The following is a 19,950-nucleotide window of genomic DNA, read 5'->3' as shown; positions in this document are numbered from 1 at the left end:
TATTGTGAGGTTGAATGCTGCACGCTGACTGCTTGTGTGTCCAAATGGCTTCAAAGACATCTTTCTGCCATTCACTCCTCCAAACCTTTGGACACAGCTTTGAGCTTTCTCACAGGTGTAACCTACAGCTGTGAAAACCCCAAAGTAGTTTGTTTCTACAACATCTGACCTGAGCAACAAGGAAGTGCTGGGATTTATTGAATTTATTGTATTATTTGAATTTGAACATGTGAATAATGTGCACCCAGTGGTAGACGTGGCTAGGTCTAGTGGCTAAGATTTGGCGCTCTCACTGCCGCGGCCAGCGTTCGATTCCTGTTCAGGGAAAATATTGATAACGGTATCGGGGAAAATTTTCATATCGGTGCATCAGTAGTTTGAAGGTTTGAAGTCTTCTGTGTGACAGGCAGAGATACTGTCCACTATATTAACGAGGAGCAGGAAAGAGAAACATCATGTGGTGTGTGACTTCACTTCCTCTGTGGAAAAACAAACAGAGAATGAAGTTGTTTCCTAACAGTTTCTGTCCAGAGACTGAAGCTGACAGCATCAGTTCTGCCCACACATCCACCGTATGGTTTTGCACCATCAACAGTGTCTCCCTTGATACTGGAACATCAACCCAGCACCTTGACCCACATCCTGCAGCACCTGTAGCAAATATTCCCCAGAGATCAGGTAAGAACTCTACACTTGTCTTTTCTCTGTTTGCATGTGTTCTTCAACAACATTCAATAGACATGATTAGCATCTAACTCAGCTACGTTAGACAGGTTTCTGAGGAGCTCAGACATCTGGGAGAGACTCGGAGTAGAACAGCTGCTCCTTTCTGATGCTCCACTGACTGAGCTACAGATGATTCAGTAACAGCTGAGTTATCTTTAGTCCAACAACTGCTGTCCATTCCTACCACAGGGAGCCACAGGCTTTAGTGTTTTCAGTCCTAACCCCTTTATTGTGAAAAAGTCAAATTCACATTTTATACAGATTTTTCATCCACTTTGGATGAGTTTGGTTAACAAATTTTGCAAAAGGCTTTCTTTGTCAGGAGTGTGATTCGAACCCACGTCTCCATTCAGAGACCAGAATGCCCTTCAGTGAAGGAAGGAGTTTACCTTGAGTCTGGCGCCTTAGACCACTCGGCCATCCTGACAGACAGGTGGTTGTTTGAATTTGAATTACTTCCATGTGACAAGTGTGACTCTGCATTGCCATCATATTGGAGGTGGGTTTGGCTGTGCAGTCAGCATTGGTGGTTCAGTGGTAGAATTCTCGCCTCCCATGCGAGAGGCCCGGGTTCAATTCCCGGCCAATGCAATGGTCACTGCTCACCATGAAAAGCAGCAGTCAGCTCTGCCTGGATACAACAGTGGTCAGGGCTGTATGTTTATACTGAAACACTGACAGCTCTCCTCCATCTCACTCTTTTACTTACTCTGGGTTCCAGGGCTCGTTGGTGCAGCAGGCAGTTTGTCAGTCTCACGAAGTTCCACTTCCAGGCCATGGAAGCAATAATGAGAAGTCATTTCCACTGTGTGCTGTACAAGACGGAGAAACAACAAGTTAAAGTTTTCTGCATTGTTGTTCAGATTTTCATTCCTTGTTCAAATCTTTATTTTTATCGTTTAATATGTTTTGCTGTGTTTGAACTCCTTAACGCTTTGAGCTACAGAAAGAACAGGAGCTGTCGCAACACACAAGCATTTCAAAATAAAAGCCGATTTAGATTATTTTATTTGTATCTTTAGCTCAGATGTAGGCCAGCCAGAGTCTGTTATTAAAGATAAAATCTGAAAACATTCATGGAATACATAGAAAACAGCATCACAGAGTGACAAATATTGGGAGAACTTTATAGCAAAGTATGTCACAATAAGTAGAAAATATGTTGATAGACCGACAGCATAGGTCTCACTTTGAGCGATGATTTAGAAACTAATGCTCAATGCTCATTTTCACAAAACTACAATGGATCACCGTTTAGTTCTGATAAATGACTTTGATAAAGTGAGTAACTTACAGGTTTAATCCATTTTCAGTTTATATTATTTTCATATCACAGCATATTTTAGGCATAATACAACAAATTGTCACATAATTTCTGATTGCAAATAAAAAAAACAAAAAACAAAAACACATGTTTCTATAAAGATGAATTAGCAGAACAAAAGTCAACATTTTTTCTGCGTTTTATTGAAATTCTTTGACAAAACCTTTTTTTCTGGTATATATGTCAGTGACTCAAACACAACTGAGTGAGGACAAAAAACAACAAAGCAAAAGTAAAAACAAATTACCAAGCATGTTACAGTTTGCCTTTGGTCAACCAGCAAAGATCCTGCAGTCACCTGCTTCGGTCTTTCTCTTCTTAACATTTGTCACAACCAAACGGTTTCCACTCTGTATGGACCTCCATGTGAAATTTCAGGTTTCGCCTTAGTTTAAATTTTTTGCCACAAATATCACAGCTGAAGGGTTTCTCTTCTGTGTGGACTACCATGTGTGATTTAAGGGCGTTCTGTAGTTTAAACCTTTTCCCACAAACATCACAGCTGAAGGGTCTCTCTTCTGTGTGGACTACCATGTGTGCTTTAAGGATATTCTGTAGTTTAAACCTTTTCCCACAAACATCACAGCTGAAGGGTCTCTCTCCTGTGTGGACTACCATGTGATCTTTAAGGATTTTCTGTCGTTTAAACCTTTTCCCACAAACATCACAGCTGAAGGGTTTCTCTTCTGTGTGGACTACCATGTGTGCTTTAAGGATTTTCTTTCGTTTAAACCTTTTCCCACAAATATCACAGCTGAAGGGTCTCTCTTCTGAGTGAACTACCATGTGAAACCTAAGATTGGCCTTCTGCAAAAAATTTTTCCCACAAACATCACAGCAGAACAGTCTCTCTCCTGTGTGTACTACACTGTGAATCTTCAGATCCCACTTTTTTTTAAACGTTTCCCCACACTCAGAGCAGCTGATGGGTTTTTCATTGCTGTCACATTTTCTAACATTTACATCACCTTCATCTATTTTCACATCTGACTGGGCCACTCTGGTATCATGATAATCATCTTCACTGATTTCAGTATCAGAGGAGTCTGAGACCTCTTCCTCTGGATCTGGATCTGGTTGAAGAGGACTCTGTGGATCACAGCTCCTGGCCGGTTCATTCATCTCTTCATCCTCACTCTTCACCTGAAACGGCCTCACAGGGTTCCTGGTCTCCTCCAGTCCTGGTACCTGGTCCTCCTCCTGTTCCTGTTTAAGGACTGGACTCTCTGAATCCTCCGGATCCGGACTGGAGGTGAACTCAGTAGGAACCTCTTTTTTCACCATCAGCTGCTGAACATCTGGAGGAAACGATTCAATAATGAATAATATTCAAATAAATGTTCTACCAACATTTAATTGATGAATCAGTTGAATGAGGACAGATGGGAATTAAAGCAAAACAAATTCATCAGTAAGGATCTTTCCTAAGAGGGCCCTCAGACAAAGAAGCTGGGTCACAGCACAGCACAGAGGATTTGAACCCACAGATCCAGAAGAGACTGCAGCACAGCCTGCTATGAGCAGAGTGGAGCAGCGGAAGTGTTTTGGGCCCATAATACAGAGGTTGATGGATGGAAACCCTCCTCTGCTATTCTAACGCACTGGCTGAATGTCATTTATCACTTTCTCCAGTAATGTGTACAGTTGTCACTGTGCTGCTCCTGACTCAGTGATGCTGTTGGATGCTTATAGGGCCGCCGTTCTTAAAGTGTGGGCTCCACCCCACTGGTGGGGAATAGAGACATGACAGGTGGGGCTTTGTTAATGCCTTTCTTTATGGACAACAAAGATCAGAAATTCAAAACAAAACACCCCCACACACACAAAAAGTCATCAGTGACACTTAACACAGAACAGGTCCTTTCCTTTCAGCTCACTTTTAAGTTTTATTTTATTTTACATTTTCTTGCAAAAGAAAAAAAAAAACAAAGAAGCACACATTCACCATATAAGAAGTGGAGACGGTTTGGCTCCATCAATGACGTCCCTCGACACTGGAACCTCGAGCCAGCGCCTTTGATAAAGATCAGCTAGCAGTCCTGTGGTTCCATGGTGTAATGGTTAGCACTCTGGACTTTGAATCCAGTGATCCGAGTTCAAATCTCGGTGGAACCTCTGTCTTCTGATTTAGTGGGATAGTGACTACATATAACAGTAACTCCACTCCACCCAAAACAGTGATCCACCCCTGAGCAGAGAGGAGGCTTCATGAAACAGTTTCTCCTTTGTTTCAATCCTGGGTTTCAGCAGCTGTTGTGGGTACTTTTGTTCGCTCCCCCAAATGAGCTATTTCAGCACAGAACACAGTAGAAATGACTTCTCATTTTCCAGCCTGGATAGTTTCCTCCTCAACTGTTACCAAACTGTTACCTTAACAGGTGAAGGTTCATTCTGATGGAATGAACTGTTTCTACACAAGCTGCATGAATGTGACACAGAGCTCATGTTTAAAGTACTTTTCTTCAGTACTCTTATTGTGTATGGAGCTCTGACTGTTGACATAAGTGCAGGTGACCTAAATTCAGCAGCATCATCAATGTCCTCATCTCATCCAAAAGGCTTCATCAGAGTTGCAGGAGCTCAGAATGCTGCCAGACCATGCAGAGTGGTAGAACATGCACTTCCCATGTGTAAGTGTCTATCTACAACATCTTACATTATGAATGAGGCACTGCTGGGATTTGAACACAGGATCTCCTGTTTACGAGACAGGTGCTTTGACCAGCTAAGCCACAGCACCACTCTGAAGTACATGTATATACAGAGGATCTGGTAATGGAAGTGTAATGTGTAAACTGCAGTTGAGGTTGATGATAAAGTGGTTTGTTTTAATGTAGGACTCTGCATCTACCTGAACCTGTTTGACTGCAGATGTGCATTTTCATTTGGACCCCAGGAAGAGTAGCTGCTGCCTCAGTGACAGCTAACAGGGATCCTAACAAGTGATAAACAATAAACAGACATTTCCAGTCAGAAATGTATTCTTTAATTAAATGTTCCAGAGCTCAGGCTGTTGGGACACAGTTGTTTGTGTCCCAACAGCCGGAGATCTGGTTCTGACTTTGTTTTGATGAACCTCATTATTTACACACAGCACATTCAGGACATTAATGTAATTAATTTATTTTATGCTAAAGAAACTTTGATAAGACTCATGATGGTCAGCCACGTATGTTGGGGGTATTTTCAGATCCAAAATACATCCCTGTACATCAGAGTGGTGCTGTGGTTTAGTTGGTCAAAGAGCCTTGTTGCTCAGGTCAGATGTTGTAGAAACAAACTACTTTTGGGTTTTCATCAGCTGTAGGTTACAACGATCAATATTATAGATATGACAGACAAAATTCTCCATGTCTTCCTGTTAATCAGTGCTGCTGAAAAAGTCATGTCTCATGATGGGACATCCAGTATGTATATGTAGCAGTATGTATAAACAGCAGAGGATGGTTACGATCCATCGACCTCTGGGTTATGGGCCCAGCACGCTTCCGCTGCGCCACTCTGCTCAGTGTGTTCTGGTCGCAGTCTCCTCTGGAGATTAGTGTAATTTTTAACCGCCACATCCACTTTCTGTCAAAGTGGATGTGATCATCTGGGAAAGATTTTGTGTTTGTCGAAGCACACTTCAGTAATTATAGAAAAGGCTGCTTTAACAACATCAACAGGTTTCAAAGCTATTTCGAGAGAGTTCCAAATAATTCAATTTTTCAATCACCTGTATTTTTCAGTGAAAACACTTTCCCTGACCGGGAATCGAACCCGAGCCGCGGCGGTGAGAGCGCCAAATCCTAGCCACTAGGGAAAGATGCTGCCTCGATGCGGCCTCGTATAGTTCCAAACATCATCTCCACGGTGTTGGAAATTACTAAAATTACTGCTCCATATTATCCTGCTTACTCACTCAACCAAATTACTGACTAAACTCCTGCAGAAGAAGTTACATGAGGTTATCTCAACAACCTTAAACTTCAATAAAGAGGCACTGCTGGGAAGTTGAATGCTGGCACGCTGTGTTGCGCTTTGTTGAGCTAAAGATACAAATAAAATTATCTAAATTAGCTTTATTTTTAAATGCTTGTGTGGTGCTTTCTGTACCTCAAAATGTTTTACATCTGAATGTATGAATGTTTACATCTGAATCACATGTGATTTCACAAAGGCAAAGTAAAGTAAACACAAAGGCTGCCCCACAGGGGCCTCCTGTCAGATACAGTGAGAGTTCACTTCTGTCACTCTGGTTAATGAGACATTACAGAAAAATGCCTGTGGTTTCCCCGTCGTGGAATCGAACCCTGGTCCTTTGCGTGACAGGCGGAGATACTGTCCACTATACTAAAGAGCTTTAACTGCTTACACTTCCAACCAGTGGAGCCCCCTGGTGGTCATTAGATAGACTGCAGGTGGAAGTCTCAGTACTTTTTAACCAGCACATCCACTTTTATAGAAAGTTTATGGTCCTTAACTTATCAGATACAGCAATAACACAAAGTTACAGTGATCAGTCCAGGGACATTTCTGTGCGCCTTTGTGCGCATGCGCTCAACCATTTGAAGCAAACGTGACGTATTCATCTGTGTAGCATTGGAGATCAATGAAAGACAGGAAATGCCTTTGATACCTTTCAATTACTATTGTAATGATGTCATCTTCACATATAACAAACTTTGGATAGTGAACAGCTAGCTGTTGCTAAAACACCATTAGCAGAGGACGGTTTAGATCCATCGACCTCTGGGTTATGGGCCCAGCACGCTTCCGCTGCGCCACTCTGCTCATAGATAGCTGAGCTGCAGCATATAAACTGGAATATGTGGAAGTTTTGTGTAATTTTTAACCACCACATCCACTTTCTGTCACTTTCTGCTGGGGTGGTTAAAAAGTACTGAGATTTCCACCTGCAGTGTATCAAATGACCACGAGGGGGCAGCTTGGAAAATGAAGTCAGATCTTATTGAAGAGCATCAGACTTTTAATCTGAGGATCCAGGGTTCAAGTCCCTGTTCAGGTGCTGCAGCTTCTTCCCAATGGATGTTTTTTTGTCATCACATGTACCTTTGGGTTCATGACGAGGTGGCGGAGTGGTGAAGGCGATGGACTGCTAATCCATTGTGCTCTGCACGCGTGGGTTAGAATCCCATCCTCGTTGGTGTTCAGCTGTCTTTAGTCTGTCTGAGTTGTACCCTGCTGTTGAGCAGATTGAAATGTTGTGATTGCCCTTTTTTAACAGGAGACAAACTTTGTTAAGAGTCATGATGGTCACTACACTACAGAAACTGCATGCACTCATTCATTTGAAGCAAACGTGAGAGTGTGACGTATCCATCTGTGTCGCGTGGGGCATCAATGAAAGGCAGGAAATGCCTTTGATCTCCAGTGACGCCACACAGTCTCGTTGTGGAGTTATTAGTTGTTGATTCTGCAAAAATGGTCCAGTGCGGTGAAATGGTCCATAGAAGTCTAATATCACCGAAACATGTTAACCAGACAGTGTTCAAGGATTTGAGGTTTAAACCACTAAATTCTCATTATTAACTAAAGCTGTGCCTGTTATATCTATAACATTTAACATTATGCGCAAGGTACTGCTGGGATTTGAACCCAAGATCTCCTGTTTACAAGACAGGTGCTTTGACCAGCTAAGCCACAGCACCACTCTGAAGTACATGTATATACAGAGGATCTGGTGATGGAAGTGTAATGTGTATACTGCAGCTGAGGTTGATGGTAAAGTGGTTTGTTTTAATGTAGGAGTGCAGCGTTTGGATGCTCCAATCAGTCCGAGAAGGGTTTCCACATGTATGGATTCCCCAAGAACCATGAGGGCTGGAAAACGTGGTGTGTGTGATTGTGTGCGTGTGTGTACAGATACAAATGCTAATAAAGATAAGTATATGTACCGCAAAGGGCCTCTGATATAATACAGAGATTGTCAACTTAGATTGAGTTCGTGATTTAATCATTTTACTCCTGGAGATACTTTCACTATATATAATCACACTGTGCACGTTCATGTCAGCCCGCTGAACTGTCATGTTCTTCTGTGGAACAGACAGCAGAGACTGAGACATTGCATGCTAAATATAAATAAAATCACATACTCAACTACTTGTTTGGCTGTTATTGCATCATTCCATATTTGCACATGTCAGTTTCACAATTTGAGTGGTGGGGTGACAACTGAAAGCTCTGTATAAGTATTACTTAGATACATTTTCAAGTTTTAGTGGGAAAGCAAACACATCTCTCAAAGGCAGCAGCTCTTCAGACACACAAGTGAGCACAAGTGTTGACCTCTCGCATTCAAACCCCAGCAGTGCTGTGGTTCATACTTTACAGTACGTTTTCAGTCAGACCTGCTGATCTGCAGTGATGGGCTGTGTGTGTTTATGGGGGGTGTAGCTCAGTGGTAGAGCATTTGACTGCAGATCAAGAGGTCCCCAGTTCAAATCTGTGTGCCCCCTACCAAACACTACATGTTTTCACATGGGGATGGGGATGGGTTGAAATTACAAATGGAAAAAGAAAAGACAGAGGGAGGCTTGTCACTGTGATGAGTGCTGATTCTCTCAAATAAGAATATGTTTAAAACAAATCAATTAAACGGCTTTGCTTTGTCCTGACACCCAAACATTTGGACACAACTTTCTGACGGGCTGTCATTAGTCTTACTAAAGTTTGCCGAGCGTGAAAAGCGGTTAATCACCAAATTTCCTTCTGCTGAACAAAGCTGTAATGAAGGAAGTGATGAGCAGGAACTCCACTGAGAGTGAAGCACTGCAGGATGTCTTGTAGCCAACAACAGAAGTGCCACTGCACCACTCTGCTGTAAACCACCCCAGATGGGACTCAAACCCACAATCCCTGGCTTAGGAGGCCAGTGCCTTATCCATTATAATATATAAACAGTTCCAGTCGCTTCTGTTGGCAGAACTCAAAGGTATCTGGCAGGACCATGATTGCCTTTTGAGCTTCATTAACAGAGTGCACTCTACTGTGGAGGTCATGACAAAAAAGTGGGAGGAGTCTTTGATCTCTGTGATGTCATTAGAACCTTTGTGACATCACAGAATCAGCATCTCCTTTGATGGTTACTGATGGAACAGGAAAAGGTCAGATCCTGATATAATCTTGTGAATCCACAAGTATGCCTTTCTTTGTTTGTGTACCAACAGCCTGAGCTCTGGTTCTGACTTTGTTTTGATGAACCTCATTATTTACACACAGCACATTCAGGACATTAATGTGACAGTTTATTATATGCTAAAGAAACTTTGGGAAGAGTCATGATGGTCAGCCACGTATGTTGGGGGTATTTTCAGATCAAAAATACATCCTCACATATCAGTGTGGTGCTGTGGCTTAGTTGGTCAAAGCGCCTGTCTAGTTCAAATCCCCGCAGTGCCTCATTGATGAAGTTTAAGGTTGTTGAGTTAAACTCATGTAACTTCCTCAGCATAAGTTCCATTAAAAAGACACAGCACTCTCTCTGACCAGTCAGTTAACTGTCACAGTCTCCATGTCTCCCTTTGGAGCAGCCTGAAGTTTTGTGGAAGATATGAAACCAAACCAGAAACTATCCAACAAAAACAGCTGAGTAGAGTGCTGTGGATTTGAGCCGGTAACAGGCTGAATGATTTCAATGCAGATAAAGGTTGTGTATGTTGGCTGGTTAAAGCAGCCTGTGTTTAAATCCCAGCAGTTCCTTGTTGCTAAAGTCAGATGTTGTAGAAACAAACTATTTTTGGGTTTTCATCAGCTGTAGGTTACAACGATCAATATTATAGATATGATAGACAACATTCTCCATGTTGAATGTGTTAAACAATGTGTGAGTGTTGTTGTGGGTTTGTATCTACTGCTTCTCACTCTGGGTGCCATAAATATTTCTCGTTGGTCAGATTATGAGACTGACACACTGCCTGCTGCACCAACGAGGCCTGGAACCCAGAGTAAGTAAAAGAGGGAGATGGAGGAGAGCTGTCAGTGTTTCAGTATAAACATACATCATACAGCCCTGACCACTGTTGTATCCAGGCAGAGCTGACTGACTTTCCAATGAACCCTGTAGATCTCAGGCTGATGGTGCCAAAAGGACCACATCATCTGAAAAATCTTGTGATCTTCCACGAGAAAATGGCGTCTTTGACAGCCTTTTGGACACACAACCAGTCAGCGTGACGCATCCACCCTCACAATATTTCATGGTGTGGTTGAAAGAGGAGGGAGAATATTGGAAATGTAGCTAAAAAAAAAGATGAGTTTGAATCTCACTCAGGTACCACCTGCGATGCCGAAACCCGGGATTGAACCAGGGACCTTTAGATCTTCAGTCTAACGCTCTCCCAACTGAGCTATTTCTGCGACAGTTCTGCTTGTTTTTGCCCATTAACACTGCTCTTTAACCCTCCTGTCATTGTCACCCCCCCCCCCCCCCCGCCCCCCCTTCCAAACCTTGGTTGGGATTTCAATTAAAACGATCACAAGTTTTAAATTGATGTCTTCTTAGACGTTAGATGACTTCAATTACAGAATCTATTGATTCACTCCAATCAGAGACACTGATGAATTCTTTGTGTTTCTCTGTTCTGGTCCTGGTTGGAATTTGGACAAAAAAGATGAGGAATGCCAATCCCTCTTTTCTTTGAATCAGCTTTTACCTGCAGAATCTGGACAAGAGGAACAGTGTTTTAGTTGTTGGTGCTGGTTGGTACAAATATACTAATATAATATATATATATTAGTAAATGGCAGAGAGAGAGATGACCTGCATAAAGCGACTGGAGCCTGAATACAGTTCCTTGGTCACAATATCACATACATCTTCACTGAAATAATGACACCTGTGTCACCTGTGAGAAAGCTCAAAGCTGTGTCCAAAGGTTTGGAGGAGTGAATGGCAGAAAGATGTCTTTGAAGCCATTTGGACACACAACCAGTCAGCGTGCAGCATTCAACCTCACAATATTTCATGTGGTTGTGGTGTGGTTGAAAGACGAGGCAGAATATTGGAAATGTAGGTCAAAACAAGGTCCACCTCTGATGCTGAAACCCGGGATCAAACCAGGGACCTTTAGATCTTCAGTCTAACATCAGTTTTAGATTTAATTACACATCATGCTCCTCAATGAGGAGGTGAATCAGGGTGCACATCCTGCAGCACCTGACCGGTCTGCCGGAGCAGATACTGCACCCCTGTGAGCTCTCCAGAAACAATACGCATAAAGTGATTCATTTCCAAAAGTTAATAAAACTAACAACATATTTTAAAACTTACAGACAATCGGTCACCTGCCAAGATCAAAATATATATAATCACGCTGTGAACGTGCAAGTAAAGATCAGTATATGTATCACAATCATGGACTTAAAGCTTTTCAAGCACAAACGAACGGTAACACTTTGGGTCTGTTAGGAGAACATGGGGGGCTGGGTGACGTCATCACCAGAAATTAAAATGTGTACTAGCATGCATACAGGGGAATTAGCTCAAATGGTAGAGCCCTTGCTTAGCATGTGAGAGGTAGTGGTATCGATGCCCACATTCTCCACAAGACTTTAGCTCTTTGGAGATACAGCATACAGGGTGGACTTTGGAGGCTTTTGGTAAACAGAAGCAAGACTGTTATTGTGTATGGAGCTCTGACTGTTGCACTTCCATAGCCATATCTGAGGCTCTAACTCAGATATGCTACAGTTATTCCTTTCTGCATAAATGCTTCTCTTTGGGGTTGTCCTGCTCAGAAATTCAGTAAAAATTATGATGATTTGCAATTTTAAATGGATGTCTTGAGATCAGCTGCAACAACACAACCCTAATCCCTAATCACTGCAGTTAACAGTCCTCTCACCATATGCTAACGGTCCTCATGAATTTAAGAGGATCGTTGTCTGTTCCTGATGGACTAAATGTGTTCTTCATTACAAACCATTACCAAGACCATTCAAACCGCCCAAACTAAGTAAACAGGCAGCTGTGGGAGTGGTTTCATTCAGGTAGAAGATAAATTCAGGTAAAAGCCTGAAAGGAAGTCCATTCGAACAGTGACACAACTGGAAAGTTGCTGCATAGACTCTTGAGGAGAAGATCCTAAGTGAGGTAAAAATGAAAGCTTAATGTGACTTCTATTCTCTTTGCTCTCTTTTTCCACTTTCAGTGTTAATTGACAAAAACCACATTAATTCTTGGAGCCATGTTTTCTTCAGATCTAACTCGGATCACTCCAATCAGAGGCAATGATGAAGTCTTTGTGCATAAGTGCTTCTCTTTGGGGTTGTCCTGGTTGGAATTTGGACAAAAAAGATGAGGAATGCAATTCCTTCTTTTTTTCAATCACCAGGACAACAAGTTTTATCAATTCATCAATTAGGGGCAAAGAAAGTAATTTGAAAGTCACAAATGTTACCTTAACTTGAGCACTGACTTGACTGTTGAATTCAGTAAGTGCTACTTGTTGGAGCAGTGCTGACTGACAAAGACATCTTAGAATGCATCACTGATCATTTCAAATAAAAAGACGGAAGACTTCCTGTTGTACATGTGCTTCTCTTTGGGGTTGTCCTGGATGGAATTTGGACAAAAATTAATACATTTCGTCAGATCAGCTAAATTAGTGCATTTGTCACCAACGTTTCCCTAAATGAAGCACAGACTTCTGTTCTGAGAGCAGTAAGTGGTATTTGTTGGGGTAGTGTTGGTGATTTCAGAAGTCAATCACAAGTCAGCAAGTTTTATCAATGATATGGAGGGTGGAGGGTTAAGACAGTAGTTAGAAAGTCACAAATGTTACCTTAAAGGGCATATTGCAGGTTAAGGACCACATTGAATCAATGTTTAAAAAAATAATATAGGAAATGTTTTGATAAAGTGTCTCATACTGATAATATCCGTATATTTGCTGCACACAAACAGGACTGGCAGTCTTTGTCCCTCAGCTGGAAAGTGAAGGAGGTAAAATGTCCACAGCAGAAGTCCTGCGGGGTTTTGTCACCGACAGACTCGCCGCCGCCTCCCGGGAGATCTTAGCAGCCGTGGACAGAATGGTAGCCGGATATGAGGAGGAGGCTTCGGGCTTCAGGCAGGAGATCGACCGGCAGAGGAGCCAGCTGGAGCTGCTGCAGCCCCGAGTCCTGATCCACAAAACGGGTCGGTTGTTTTTATGAGTGAGAAAGGCTGAGGACTGTATTTGGCAGATGTAGAATGAAGCAGCTGGAGGAATAACTGTGTTCATATTGTTGCTAATAAAGAGGATTCATTATTGAATCGTTTCCTCCAGATGTTCAGCAGCTGATGGTGAAAAAAGAGGTTCCTACTGAGTTCACCTCCAGTCCGGATCCGGAGGATTCAGAGAGTCCAGTCCTTAAACAGGAACAGGAGGAGGACCAGGTACCAGGACTGGAGGAGACCAGGAACCCTGTGAGGCCGTTTCAGGTGAAGAGTGAGGATGAAGAGATGAATGAACCGGCCAGGAGCTGTGATCCACAGAGTCCTCTTCAACCAGATCCAGAGGAAGAGGTCTCAGACTCCTCTGATACTGAAATCAGTGAGAATGATTCTAATGAAACCAGAGCGGCCCAGTCAGATGTGAAAATAGATGAAGATGATGTAAATGTTACACGTGACAACAATGAGAAACCCATCAGCTGCCCTGAGCGTGGGAAAAAAACGTTTTTTCTTAAGACTCATATGAAGACCCACACAGGGGAGAAACATCACCGTTGTGATGTTTGCGGGAAAAGTTTTTTGTGGAAGGGCAATCTTAATTTTCACATGCAAGTTCACGCAGAAGAGAGACCGTTTGGCTGCTCATTTTGTGGCAAAAGATTTAAGCGAAAATATGATCTTAAATCACACACGGTAGTCCACACAGGAGAGAAACCCTTCAGCTGTGATGTTTGTGGGAAAAGATTTAACCGAAAGGGAATCTTTAACATGCACATGAGGGTCCATACAGGAGAGAAACCATTCAGCTGTGATGTTTGTGGGAAAATTTTTGAACTAAAGGCAGGCCTTAAAAAACACATGACGGTCCATACAGAGGAGAAATCTTTCAGCTGTGATGTTTGTGGGAAAACGGTTAATTTCGTGGAAAACCTTAAAAAACACATGGTAGTCCACACAGAAGAGAGACCATTCAGCTGTGATGTTTGTGGGAAAACATTTAAACTAATGGAAAACCTTAAAAAACACATGGTAGTCCACACAGAAGAGAGACCCTTCAGCTGTGATGTTTGTGGGAAAACATTTAAACTAAGGCGAACCCTGAAATCACACATGGCAGTCCACGCAGAAGAGAGACCCTTCAGCTGTGATGTTTGTGGGAAAAATTTTAAACTAAAGGGAATACTTACAATACACATGAAGGTCCATACAGAAGAGAAACCCTTCAGCTGTGATGTTTGTGGGAAAACATTTAAACTAAAGAAAAACATTAAACCACACATGAAGGTCCATACAGAAGAGAAACCCTTCAGCTGTGATGTTTGTGGGAAAACATTTAAAGAAAAGGGAATACTTAAAATACACATGAAGGTCCATACAGAGGAGAAACCCTTCAGCTGTGATGTTTGTGGGAAAAGATTTAAACTAAAGAAAAGCATTAAACCACATATGAGGGTCCATACAGAAGAGAAACCCTTCGGCTGTGATGTTTGTGGGAAAAGATTTAAACTAAAGAAACACATTAAACCACATATGAAGGTCCATACAGAAGAGAAACACTTCAGCTGTGATGTTTTTGGGAAAAGATTTAAATGAAAGAAAAGCCTTAAATTACACATGGAGGTCCATACAGAAGGGAAACCGTTTGGTTGTGACAACTGTCAAGAAAAAGACAGGATCTTTGCTGGTTGACCAAACGTAAACTGTAACTTGATTGGTCTTTGTTTTTTTTTTTTGCTTTGCTTTGTTTTGGTTTTTTTTGTCCTCGCTCATTTGTGTTTGGGTCAGTGACATATATACCAGAAAAAGTTTTCTTTTTTTATATTTTGGTGTAAAATGAATATTTTCTAAATCATCACTCAATGTGAGACCTATGCCGTCGGTCTTACAACATATTTTCTACGTATTGTGATATTCTTTGCAATAAAATTCTAAAAATATTTGTGACTTTTGCTGATAATATTTCCTATGTATCCTGTGAAAGTTTTCAGATTCTACCATTCATAAAGGTATGTTATTTTCACGTGTAGCAGACTCTGGCTTGCAGAAATGAGATCCACAGGTCACAGTAAGGTCACGGGGATGCTCTTTCACTTCACTTGAACAGAAAACAGGAACTCCCTCAAAAAAATGAGGGACTTGTTTTTCATTTTTTCTTTATTTGACTGTATCTTTTATTTTCTCGCCGATGAGACAGGCAGGAAGTCGGGCTTTCAAAATGCAAGAGAATCCAGTTGGTTTTCAAAACAAAACTGCTGGCAGCGAGCGCGACGAATATGATTAGTCAGATCCAGAGAGAGTTCATTTCTATCACTCTGGTTAATGAGCTATTGAACTAAAATGAGCTAAAAATGCACATGCTCTCCCCGTCGGGGAATCGAGCCCCAGTCTTCCACGTGAGAAGTGGAGATACTGTCCACTATACTAACTAAGAGCAAGAACGAGGAACATTATGTGGTGTGTGACTTTTGTGAAACCGCCATATAGCCGCCCCATAGACTTCAATACACTCTGACTTCATTTACAACAATAACACAAAGTTACAGTGATCAGTCCAGGGACATTTCTGTGTGTCTCTCTGCGCATGCGCTCATCCATTTGAAGCGAACGTGAGAGTGACGTATGCATCTGTGTCATGTTGGAGATCAATGAAAGACAGGAAATGCCTATGATCTCCAGTCACACAGTCTCGTTGTGGAGTTATTGTTGTTGATGTTGTTTTGAAAAATCTGCATCAGTGAAACATTCATTCATACACGAGGACATCACGTATATTGTTGGAATAGAAAATCTTATTTTTTCTGTGTGTGCTCCTGAGAAAGAGGCTCAAATCCAAACCCAGGAGACAGAAGTTGAGTGAGTCAGTGAGGAAGAAGCTGCTCGTTCTCCTTCAACAGTTTGATCTGAGGAAAAGTCACTTCCTCAGATCATATGTACGGTAAAAAATTGCTGAATGTGACTTCTATTCTCTTTGCTCTTTTTCCCCTTTCAGTGTTAATTTACAAAAACAACATTAATTCTTGGAGCCATGTTTTCTTCAGATCTAACTCGGATCACTCCAATCAGAGACACTGATGGATTCTTGTGCATAAGTGCTTCTCTCTCTTTGTGAGATCAGCTAAATTCATGAGTTCCACTTCTGTTGTTGCTTCTGTTGGCAGAACTCAAAGGTATCTGGCATGACTACGTTTGTGTTTTGAGCTTCATTAACACTCTATGGTGGAGGTCATGACTAAAAAGTGGGAGGAGTCTTTGATCTCTGTGATGTCATTAGAACCTTTGTGACATCACAGAATCAGCATCTCCTTTGATGGTTACTGATGGAACAGGAAAAGGTCAGATCATTCAGGACATTAATGTGACAGTTTATTATATGCTAAAGAAACCTTGTTCAGACTCATGATGGTCAGCCACGTATGTTGGGGGTTTTTTCAGATCCAAAATACATCCCTGTACATCAGAGTGGTGCTGTGGCTTAGTTGGTCAAAGCGCCTGTCTAGTAAACAGGAGATCCTGGGTTCAGTGTCTCATTGATAAAGTTTAAGGTTGTTGAGTTAAATTCATAACAGTTTCATTAAAAGGACACAGCACTCTCTCTGACCAGTCACTTAACTGCACAGTCTTCATGTCTCCCAGCAGCTCCTTGTTGCTAAAGTCAGATGTTGTAGAAAAAAAGTACTTCTGGGTTTTCATCAGCTGTAGGTTACAATGATCAATATTATAGATATGACAGACAGAGTTCTCGATGTTTTCCTGTTAATCAGTGCTGCTGAAAATCTCATGTAGTGTGTATAAATAGCAGAGGATGGTTTCGATCCATCGACCTCTGGGTTGTGGGCCCAGCACGCTTCCGCTGCGCCACTCTGCTCACTATGTTCAGGTTGCAATGTCCTCTGGAGTTTTGTGTAATTTTTAACCACCACATCCACTTTCTGTCAAAGCGGCTGTGGTGGTTAAAAGGTACTGAGATTTCCACCTGCAGTGTATCAAATGACCACGAGGGGGCAGCTTGGAAAATGAAGTCAGATCTTATTGAAGAGCATCAGACTTTTAATCTGAGGATCCAGGGTTCAAGTCCCTGTTCAGGTGCTGCAGCTTCTTCCCAATGGCTGTTTTTTTGTCATCACATGTACCTTTGTGTTCATGACGAGGTGGCCGAGTGGTTAAGGCGATGGACTGCTAATCCATTGTGCTCTGCATGCGTGGGTTCAAATCCCATCCTTGTCGGTGTTCAGCTGGCTTTAGTCTGTCTGAGTTGTACCCTGCTGTTGAGCAGATTGAAATGTGGTGATTGCCTTTTTTTAACAGGAGACAAACTTTGTTCAGAGTCATGATGGTCACTACACTACAGAAACTGCATGCACTCATTCATTTGAAGCGAACGTGAGAGTGTGACATATCCATCTGTGTCGCGTGGGGGATCACTGAAAGGCAGGAAATGCCTTTGATCTCCAGTGACGTCACACAGTCTCGCTGTGGAGTTATTAGTTGTTGATTCTGCAAAAATGGTCCAGTACGGTGAAATGGTCCATAGAAGTCTAATATCACCGAAACATGTTAACCAGACAGTGTTCAAGGATTTGAGGTTGAAACCACTAAAATCTCATTATTAACTAAAGCTGCGTTTGTTATATCTATAACAAACGCAGTGTTTTTATCCAAATTCCAACCAGGACAACCCCAAAGAGAAGCACTTATGCACAAAGACTTCATCAGTGTCTCTGATTGGAGTGATCCGAGTTAGATCTGAAGAAAACATGGCTCCAAGAATTAATGCTGTTTTTGTAAATTAACCCTGAAAGGGGAAAAAGAGCAAAGAGCATCTCCTTTTCCTGTTCCATCAGTAACCATCAAAGGAGATGCTGATTCTGTGATGTCACAAAGGTTCTAATGACATCACAGAGATCAAAGACTCCTCCCACTTTTTTCTCATGACCTCCACAGTAGAGTGCACTCTTTTAATGAAGCTCAAAAGGCAATCATGGTCCTGCCAGATACCTTTGAGTTCTGCAGACAGAAGCAACAACAAAACTGGAACTATTTAGACTGAACCTGGTTTGTCTGTATTACTTCCAAGGTAGGCTTGGAGGTCTACCAGGTCCAATTCTCTCCAGATGTCTGAGTTGGCAGCTGTGCTTCCTCACAACAAGAAGGTGCTGTTTCCTTTGAGGACGAAACTATCTAGGCCGGAAAATGCTGAGTAATGCTGGCGTTGGTGTGCGTGGTTGTTGTGGCCGAGTGGTTAAGGCGATGGACTTGAAATCCTTTGGGGTTTCCCCGCGCAGGTTCAAATCCTGCCAACAACGGTCTGTTGCTTCTTTCATGCTTCTTCGTTTTGCTGCCACAGTCCTGGTCATATTGGATGAACTGTTGGAGTTACTGCCTTCACTCCTGACGTCCAAGAATCATGCTACATGTTAGGAGAAATTACACTTCCTGTCTGAATACCCAAAGAACAACTCCAATCTCCTCCTTAAAGTTGCATCCTCATTCTGATCACCTGGCTCCACCCTACATGCAGCTCCAGGCCGGGAACTGAACCCAAGAACTTATTGTTGTGCGGAAGCAGTTTCACTTTCAGCAATCTATGTGTGTAGAAACAAGGATGGAAGGTCTCTGGTCTAGTCTCCTTGATTCAGATGATTACTTGCTTCAACACTCCTGTCAACCAAAATTATCTCTGAATTCTTCAAATCCCTGACGAGCCCATCAGTTGACTTGCAGCCATTCGGGGTGCTAACCATTACACTATTGTAGAGGAAGGAGAAAAAAAATGGGAACAAAAACAGTCAGTCACACTCATGGAGCCTAAATCAAAAGAACATCAGATTGAGACAGGAAGAAAAAATGGAACCAAAGTGTGAAAATAATGATTATCATCAGCATGATGATGAAAATGTGTTTGGCTCTTAACTGAAAGGTTGGTGGTTCAACCACACCCAGCTATGTCTCTGGATGTCCTACATCTAAATAGGTCTCTGTTATCTTTAAAAGATACACAATCCATGAATGACTCAGTTAACTGAACAAATTAGTTTGAACCACTCACTCCCTCATTTTCTACCAGTTATCCACCACTGCTGAGACCAGACTGTGCTCAGATGGCATTTTCACTTTACAACAGCCAGAAAACATCATGAGGTGCCCAAGTGGTTAAGGTGATGGAATGCTAATCTGTTGTGCTCTGCACATGGATGAATTCCTTCCTTGTCAGTCTTCAGCTCTTTTGAAATATTGAAACATTACCCCAACAAACAGCACTCACTGCTCCCAGAACGCAAGTCTGTGTTTCAGTTTGGGAATTGTCGATGACAAATTCATGATCTCAAGAAATCTACTGAAACTGGTTATAACTTTTGTCCAAATTCCATCCAGAGGAATCCAGAAGCACTTATGCACAAAAATTCATCAGTGTGTCTCATTGGAGAGTTCCGAGTTAGAGCTGAAGAAAACATGGCTCCAAGACTGAAAGACCAGAAACTGAAAGGGGAAAAAACATAGAAAATAGAAACATCCATGCAGAAAATAATCATCAATGTCTCTCATTGAATTGGCTAAGTCACATTAAGCTTTCATTCTGACCTAACTCTGGTGATTACTGATTAGGGTAGTGTTGTTTCAATTGATCAGGAGAAATCTGTTCAAAATGGGAATCTTGATCATTTTGTTGAAACTCTAACCAGGACAACCCCAAAGAGAAGCACTTGTGCGCAAATAATTCATCAGTGTTTCTGATTGAGGT

At 42.0% G+C, this 19,950-nt stretch overlaps 10 non-coding genes across 10 annotated transcripts; 5 read left to right on the top strand and 5 right to left on the bottom strand.

The window, feature by feature from the left end:
* Positions 1-1,042: 1,042 nt before the first annotated feature.
* Positions 1,043-1,153, bottom strand: trnal-caa (transfer RNA leucine (anticodon CAA)). The gene is made up of 2 exons: positions 1,116-1,153; positions 1,043-1,088 (listed from the first exon to the last, which is right to left on the bottom strand). It is a non-coding gene; the product is annotated as a tRNA-Leu (tRNA).
* A 93-nt stretch (positions 1,154-1,246) lies between these two features.
* Positions 1,247-1,317, top strand: trnag-ccc (transfer RNA glycine (anticodon CCC)). Its single transcript has one exon. It is a non-coding gene; the product is annotated as a tRNA-Gly (tRNA).
* A 2,776-nt stretch (positions 1,318-4,093) lies between these two features.
* trnaq-uug (transfer RNA glutamine (anticodon UUG)) lies at positions 4,094-4,165 on the top strand. Its single transcript has one exon. It is a non-coding gene; the product is annotated as a tRNA-Gln (tRNA).
* A 551-nt stretch (positions 4,166-4,716) lies between these two features.
* Positions 4,717-4,790, bottom strand: trnat-cgu (transfer RNA threonine (anticodon CGU)). The gene has a single exon. It is a non-coding gene; the product is annotated as a tRNA-Thr (tRNA).
* A 2,837-nt stretch (positions 4,791-7,627) lies between these two features.
* trnat-ugu (transfer RNA threonine (anticodon UGU)) lies at positions 7,628-7,701 on the bottom strand. Its single transcript has one exon. It is a non-coding gene; the product is annotated as a tRNA-Thr (tRNA).
* Positions 7,702-8,439: 738 nt separating this feature from the next.
* trnac-gca (transfer RNA cysteine (anticodon GCA)) lies at positions 8,440-8,511 on the top strand. Its single transcript has one exon. It is a non-coding gene; the product is annotated as a tRNA-Cys (tRNA).
* A 1,827-nt stretch (positions 8,512-10,338) lies between these two features.
* On the bottom strand, positions 10,339-10,411 carry trnaf-gaa (transfer RNA phenylalanine (anticodon GAA)). The gene has a single exon. It is a non-coding gene; the product is annotated as a tRNA-Phe (tRNA).
* Positions 10,412-17,004: 6,593 nt separating this feature from the next.
* trnav-cac (transfer RNA valine (anticodon CAC)) lies at positions 17,005-17,076 on the bottom strand. The gene has a single exon. It is a non-coding gene; the product is annotated as a tRNA-Val (tRNA).
* A 277-nt stretch (positions 17,077-17,353) lies between these two features.
* Positions 17,354-17,435, top strand: trnas-gcu (transfer RNA serine (anticodon GCU)). The gene has a single exon. It is a non-coding gene; the product is annotated as a tRNA-Ser (tRNA).
* A 997-nt stretch (positions 17,436-18,432) lies between these two features.
* On the top strand, positions 18,433-18,514 carry trnas-uga (transfer RNA serine (anticodon UGA)). Its single transcript has one exon. It is a non-coding gene; the product is annotated as a tRNA-Ser (tRNA).
* Positions 18,515-19,950: the final 1,436 nt, after the last annotated feature.

This window comes from Echeneis naucrates, chromosome 2 (genome assembly GCF_900963305.1).
Source record: "Echeneis naucrates chromosome 2, fEcheNa1.1, whole genome shotgun sequence".
Lineage (NCBI taxonomy): Eukaryota > Metazoa > Chordata > Actinopteri > Carangiformes > Echeneidae > Echeneis > Echeneis naucrates.
The sequence above is the reverse complement of the archived record's forward strand: the minus strand, read 5'-3'. Positions and strand labels throughout refer to the sequence as shown.